Genomic DNA, 7,575 nt, shown 5'->3' on the forward strand with positions numbered 1-7,575 from the left:
GGAACCTCTATGTTATTAATAGTTTGTTTGCTAACTAAAATGTTCTTCTCAATAATGCTTGTGTTCTAGAATAACAATTCTGGGGTTCCTTCAAGTGAAATCAACCTTTAAAATCACTGTGAAACCATACATTTACATACAGTGTATAACTGAGTATAGCCCATTTTAAAAATGAATATTTGTATCTGTTTTTCAGTGAATAAATGCAATGTATTTTGGTGCTTTTAAGCAAAACTGATTTATTAAACAGATATATTTATTAAAATAATATTTCAGTCACCAAACATATACAGAAATTGAAAGATAAAACTATTAAATTCAAGCAAAATATTGCGAAAATAATTGCAACCATTTTTTTCTTTCTTTTTTTTTTTGCTTCTCTTGATTTTTCCTTTTTTACATTTGTATATAATATTTTTCTCTAATATATGAATTTGGGTGTACTAGTTTTGGGACCATTATCGTAAATTATTTTATTAGATAAGCTCTAGATTTGGTTTCAGCTCTGACTATGTATATGCACAGATAGATTTGTGAATTGTGTACTTATATATGCTTAGCATTTTACATCAATGCCTCATTCTGAACTTTATTTTTTATTTTTTGCACAATTTGCAAATCAACATTTTCTGTTGTTGAGGTTTATCTCATTAGTTCAGGAATTGAATTATCTGGTTTTACAAATAAAAACAAATGAAACGTTGGCACAATGACTGTTCCACAATGATGGATGAATTGACGTGTCTGGAGTAGACAAGCATGTCATCTGTTCTTATTTATGGTCCCAATGCTCAGTGTTTATTTTTTAAGAATGTGACACAAAAATAATTTACAACAGCTTTAATGAGAGAGTTCACTGAAAAATACTAAGTCTGTCCTCATTTACTCACCATCCTCTTGTTCCAAACCTAAAAGACTGTATTTTGATAAATGTTGGATGTTATTGACTAATTTATGTTCAACTCATAAAGGTTTAGAACCCCTTGGCTGCGAGTAAAAGTGTAATTATCAACGCCATCATCAGTGTCTTTATCAGAGCTGTGCTGTTTGTCTTGTTTGGAGCAGTGATGCTCTGGAGTGCTGCTTCTAAATTCTCTTGGACCCACCCAATCACCCCGATATAATATTAATAATATTCTGAAAAGTAATATGAGATATAAACATTTGATATTTCAAAAGTGCTGCGTATAGTAAAAAAAGTCATAAAAACAATCAAAAACAGTTCAATAGAAACATTCATTAATTTATTCATTTTCCTTCAGCTTAGTCTCTTTATTCATCAGGGGTCGCCACAATGGGATGAACCGCCAACTTATGCAGCATTTGTTTTACAGTGGATGCTCTTCCAGCTGCAACCTAGTACTGGAAAACATCCATATACATACAGTTAACACTCATACAGTACGGCCATTTTAGTTTATTCAGTTCACCTATACCGCATATCTTTGGACCGTGGGTGAATCAAAGTTGATCAGTTCTTAGCTCCTAACCATTTGCTTGCCAAAAAAGAAAAATCCATTTTAATGATAAATGCATTGCAAAACATGTTTTAACCCAATCTTAAGTTTAAAGTCATATACTGTAAACTGTCCATGTATTGGCAGTTAGCATCTGCTGGTGGTGAGGACTGGGCTTTTCTGCCTGGAGACGGTGAGCAAGGTGGCACATTCTTCTTTTTATGTAATGTTATTGACATTAGCATAACTTAATGTCTACAGTATATATAGGACAGGAGTAGAATGGGGAATATCTTCTTACCCTTGAGTACCTGAATGTAGTGGAGGTTACATAACTGCAAAACAAACTCTGAATGCAATAATGTACTATCAGATTACCCGTGATTCAACCCCAGAAATTCACCAGTTAGGGAAATTACAGAACTGACTTTAAAGCAGCAGTGTTCCTGCTAGTCTGTCATGAATATGCAGTCAGTTTTGTTTTATTTGTATACATTATGGCTCCCAATATTGCTTTAGGACTAAAAAAAAAATAACAGTGATGTTTTGAGCATACTCTTATCCAAAGAAAGATATTTATTTACAAAAGTAAGAACAAGTACAACAGTTTATAGTTTAATCCTAAAGTAGGCTTGTTTAATCCCTATTATCATGTCTTGTACAATTAAACCTGCTTTGATGTTTTAGTTGTTGTAAATACTAGTTGATCTATTTTATTTGGCTGGATATCAAACATTGATTTTATGTTAATATTACACTATACACTACATGACAAAATACTTGTCATCCAAGTTTTAGGAACAACAAATAATAACTTGATCATTACACTGTAAACGATTTCTGTTGTTTTCACAGTATTATACTGCATTTCTCAACAGTTTTTTACTGTATAAGCTGTGCACAGTGTGTTACTGTATATATTGTTGTTTTCACAGTAAAATAATGTATTTTCAACTTTTCTATACTGTGAACATGGTTAACAGTATGTTACTGTAGATTTTATAATGAATTTTGGGGAAAAATCCGTTACTGTGCATCTAAATACAGTACTGCAAATGACCAAGAACAACTCCACACACACTATATATTATGATTATTATGTTTATTTATTTTTAGACAAATTATTTTGTGAAGTAAATAACCTAACCAGTTTCTTCAGACTGTTCAGTGCATTAAACTGTCCCCTGGTTTTCCATTTTTGGGTGCACTTTATAAGGCAACATGGAAATATTAAATAATATTTAATAAACATACCTTTGTGCTAAACCAAAACGTAAATTGGAACAAAAATAAATTGATTCACGTAACCAAAGACTGTTAAACACACAAAATGATTTCAAAGTCAGCTTAAATGTCAGAGTGACCAACCTGCTTTAGACGGATTCAAGAATATTGGGCGCCCATATTGGCCACCGTAGAGGTCACATATCTCCGCATTTTCAAAACAACATTTTAAAATACGCACTATCTTAATAAATAAACCACAGAATTGAGTTTAAAACAACTACATTCTCGCATGAAAAACGGTTAAAACTTTATTTCATAACACATTTATTATCTAGTCATCGAAGACAGGGCATGTCTCAATAAAGTCTAGGCCGATTAAAGCATGAGGTTTGCCGGATACATGAGTGATGGAGCGCCGTCAACCCCTGGAGGTCAGAAATCTCCCCTATCGGCAAAGCACACTTAAAATTAGACATGATACGTTATCTAAAAACAAACCACAGATTTGAGTTTGGAAGAACTACATTCTCGCATGAAAAACTGTTAAAACTTCATTTCGTGACATATTAAACGCAATATTTATGATATGATCTGGCTTTTCTCATCCGCCATTATATTTGCTTGTTGGTGTGAAATGAACTCTGGGAGAAAAAAATATTAATTCTCAAAACACTTCAAGCGAACATTATTCTTATTGTTAAAGTCAGATATATGTAATATTTTCGCTGGTAAAGTGAGAAGAAAAAAAACAATATTACTATTTTATCAATATCACGTTTGCACTGGTTCGGTTCAGCACACAAACGACACCGAATCGGATTGAACCGTTTGCTCGGGAATTATTTTATCACACGTGTTCACAAGCACATTCAGCAATATGTGTATAAATGTGTGTGGCCGAACAGTATAACGAAATAGTAATGATTCATTGTTGTGTCTTACAATAATATACAAAAAGGAATCGGTTTTAGGCGGATTCGACTCTTACCGTTCTAAGGAGCCGATTCATAAAGCCGAGCCGACTCGATTCGACCTTCACCAGGCAAGCAACGGCTCTTCTAATTTAAAATCCACCTGTCGCCTTTTCTTCCAGTGAATTCATCCTCGGTAAGTGTTTAAAAGTCAAATTCTGTTCGTTAAAGGATTGTTTTGTGTATATTTCCGTGTAGTGTGTGTGTGTAATTTAAAATAATTAACCAAGTTACTTTAGTTGTACTGTAAGTTAGGTACTTATGTCACGTTATTCGACGCCAGACCGTGTTTGTACTGTTTGCGAGGTATTAGATAAGGTAATTACAGTCAGTTTATCTTGAGTGAGTTTTTGACCATAGTAACGTTAAGTTACCTGAAAAAAAACGTAACTTTTACTTTGGGTTAACTGCATTAATGAATTCTCTATTTCAGCACAACACTGAGATGAAGGCAAAGTCACCATGAAAAGTTAAACGTTTAACGTTAAGGTAAGCTCTGGTCTTCATGTGGTCATTATGACCAAGTTATCATTATGGTTAAATTTGTAAACTGTAAGTTAGTTATTCAAACTAAACTCACAATGAAACAAGTCTAACTGTTTTATTATATTGAGCTGATAATAAAATTCAGTTGATGTCTTTTAAGCTAACGTTAATATTAACATAATACATATTAATTGTCTATTTCTCACTGGTTAATGAGCTTATTGTATAACGTTATTGTGTCATTAATTGTACATTTTTTTTTTGGTGTTCAGGTGTAGGGAATGATTTGTTTACAAATTTATTTGAACCCCATACAGATTTGTATGGTTGTACCATAGATTTAGATTATTAAATGTTAAGTCTTATTTTACTCTTATTATATTTATCTTTTTTGCAACTACAGCAATTGATGCTGAAAAACTGATGCTACCAATCACTCCACACTTGATTATTCAAGGTAATGTTTATGTCTTCCTCATTTTGATTAGATTTTGAAATGTCAAGTTGTTCACAGATTTGTTGTGAGGAGTTTCATGTACAACCTCTTTTTCTTCTTCTTCCAGTAGCGACGCAGTGGCACAGTAGGTAGTGCTGTCGCCTCACAGCAAGAAGGTTGCTGGTTCGAGCCTCGGCTGGGTCAGTTGGCTGAATACAATGGCATAATGATTCTGCTTGCTCACAGGAGGTACTTGATTTAGTTTTCCTCAAGCGATACATCAGTTTTTATGAGTAATGCGTGACACTTGAGTTGAAGGGACAGTTCACCCAAAAATGAAAATAATGGCATCTTTGGCATCCTCCACTTGTTTCAAAATAGTTAGATTTTTTGTTTTGTTCCATTGAACACAAACTCATATATTTTTTTAAAGAAATTTTGTTCAAATATGGATGTCAATAGTTTCTGGTTTCTAACATTCTTCAAAATATCTGCTTTAGTGTTCAACAGAAATTTAAATGGATTTAAAACACATGTAGTAATGGTGGCAGAAAAGTAAACTATCCTTTTAAATTTTTTATTCTGAGACTTATTTAAATGTGTCTTGTCTTTTGCCATATTGTCTTTCTAGCTCAGATTGTGAAGGACCTGGAATGTGACACCAGTTACTCTTAAGTCAAGAACCAAATAAAGCACAGATGTGGAGGGATCTGCAACTAAACTAACTGGAGGAAAGGAACCTTTAGGTAAAAACACCTGCTTTATTTAGATCTGAAGTATTTTATTTGGCATAGAGTATTATTTTTTATATTCTTATTCTAATTTTATGTTATGTATATACTGAATATAAGTCATTTAAATTTCACAAATGATTGAATATAAAATATCATCTAGATGTCTTATTTTTTATTGTCTTAAACATTGGTGCTCAACCCTGTTCCTGGAGATCGACCTTTCTGCAGAGTTTAGCTCCAACCCTGATCAAACGCAACTAAACAAACTAAATAGTATCTGAAGGAGCACTTGGTAAATAAAGACAGGTGTTCTTGATCAAGGTTGCAGGTAAGCTCTGCGGAAAGGTAGATCTCCAGGAACAGGGTTGAGCACCCCTGATCTAAATGCTCAAAAATGCTGTTTCAGAGGTGAGGTTGGATGTAGTTCAGAAATAGATTCATTAGGATCAATGCTTAAAGTAAATGTTTACTTCTCTCTGTAGACCAAACATGCTTAGTATCCCACACATTTTAATGAATTATTTATTTTGGTTACTTTTACATCTATATTTGGGTAAGCAAGTATTTAATAAATAAAATTATTTTAAACCACTTAACCAAATGACTCTATTACCCTAGCTTCTGGGAAAAAAACATGTAAAATAACAGATTTTTTTTTTACAGTGTGGGTGAACATACTACCTTGATGTCCAACAAAGACTGCACAAGAGCTCATTTGATGGCACATATTCTGTCCTGTCTACATCTCTGACGCAGTGCTTCGACATCAGTGAGTAATAAATCTTCATATTATCATGCATTCAGGATTTCTGTAAGCCTATCTTTAATGTTAGTTTGTAATCAGCAGTGACTGTATTAAAATTTGGTATTTACATCATTCTTAACGTTTTACTGATGCTGTGCACAGTAACGTTATGATGATTTAATTTGAGGAAATGTCACTGGAGAGGTGTAATAATATTTATTTGTCTCACTGACATGCCATCACTGCATATTGAAATACAGTAATACGAATTGACCGCAAAATATTATCACAAACATTTCATGAAGGAGACTGCTTGACTACTCTTCATTTCTTTGCTCAACTTTAACACATTTGATCGTGTTGCTGTGCCTTTCGGCAGATTTTGCCAAAAATGAATGCTTAGTGATTACTTTGTTTTATGCGAACCAAATGTCAGTAACTTATCATTAGCATTATTTTTTTTAAATCACCCATGGCTTTCATGTTCTCTAACGTAATCTTGTCTGTAAGTTAGAAGTAGATTTTCACATGTTAAAAGCCTAAAAGTACTTGATTAACATTAGTCACGTTAAACTAATTATTTTATTTATTTATTTATTTTTAATATGTAGCCTCTTAAGGTCAGAATTAACTGTGTTCACCCCTCTTAAATTCGTGAAAGCGCTAGTGTGGTCATGGAATCAGATATTCATGCTATACAGAGTCAGACATTAAGTTAAGATGAGACTTTATTTTTTACATACCTGTGTGGACACTTGACTAGTGTTGACTTGACTGATCTTTTCCCCATTAACATTAGTGTAATTGTAAATAGACAACAATCTGTATTTTGCCAACAAAAACGATAAAAAACAGTGTTTTATATATATAAAACAGCAGTGCGGTGTTTGGTTTCTGAATGAATGAAATAATTTGAGGCATGATTAGTTTTTACTTCAGTGATTGATTTGCTTGTCGTTTTTGCAGGATCATCAGAAGTGCTCCTTCCCTTTTTCACTGTACCTTTTCCACAACATCATTTGGCCTTCATCATTTCGTGTCTTGTAGCAGTATTTTCACCTGTTTTTAAAATTGTAATACTTTTTGATGCATTAATTGTTGACTGGTTTTACTGATCAATTTTTCATTAGTGTTCTGTTGCTGTGTTATATTGAATAATTGCTACTGTTTCAGTAGGGTTTACACAATAAACTTTTATTGTGAAGTTAAAGTTTCAGTTTCTTTATTTTTCTTGTATTTCTTGAACAGTTAAAATAACATTTGTGCAATTTTTGAACTTTTTTTGCTCATTATAAAGTAGCACTGTTAAATACAATAAAATAACATTTAATAACTGTAAAATACTATACAGTAATAATGAAAGTAACGTTAAAATACCGTAGTTCTGCATGGTAAAAATGTACAGTAAAATACTGTTTTCAGTTTTGCAGTATGTGTATCACTACTGTAATTGGTGTTACAGTATAAAAAGAAAACAGTAAAATGATGTATTACATTTTACAGTAATTCTAATACTAAA

At 32.6% G+C, this 7,575-nt stretch overlaps 1 long non-coding RNA gene across 1 annotated transcript; it reads left to right on the top strand.

Moving 5' to 3' along the window:
• The first annotated feature begins 3,075 nt into the window (after positions 1–3,075).
• Positions 3,076–7,266, top strand: LOC147839702 (uncharacterized). Its single transcript, XR_015514892.1, has 7 exons — positions 3,076–3,791; positions 4,089–4,144; positions 4,545–4,598; positions 4,705–4,826; positions 5,209–5,323; positions 5,975–6,080; positions 7,023–7,266. It is a non-coding gene; the product is annotated as an uncharacterized LOC147839702 (long non-coding RNA).
• Positions 7,267–7,575: the final 309 nt, after the last annotated feature.

This window comes from Danio rerio, chromosome 18 (genome assembly GCF_052040795.2).
Source record: "Danio rerio strain M-AB ecotype USA chromosome 18, GRCz13ab, whole genome shotgun sequence".
Taxonomy (NCBI): Eukaryota; Metazoa; Chordata; class Actinopteri; order Cypriniformes; family Danionidae; genus Danio; species Danio rerio.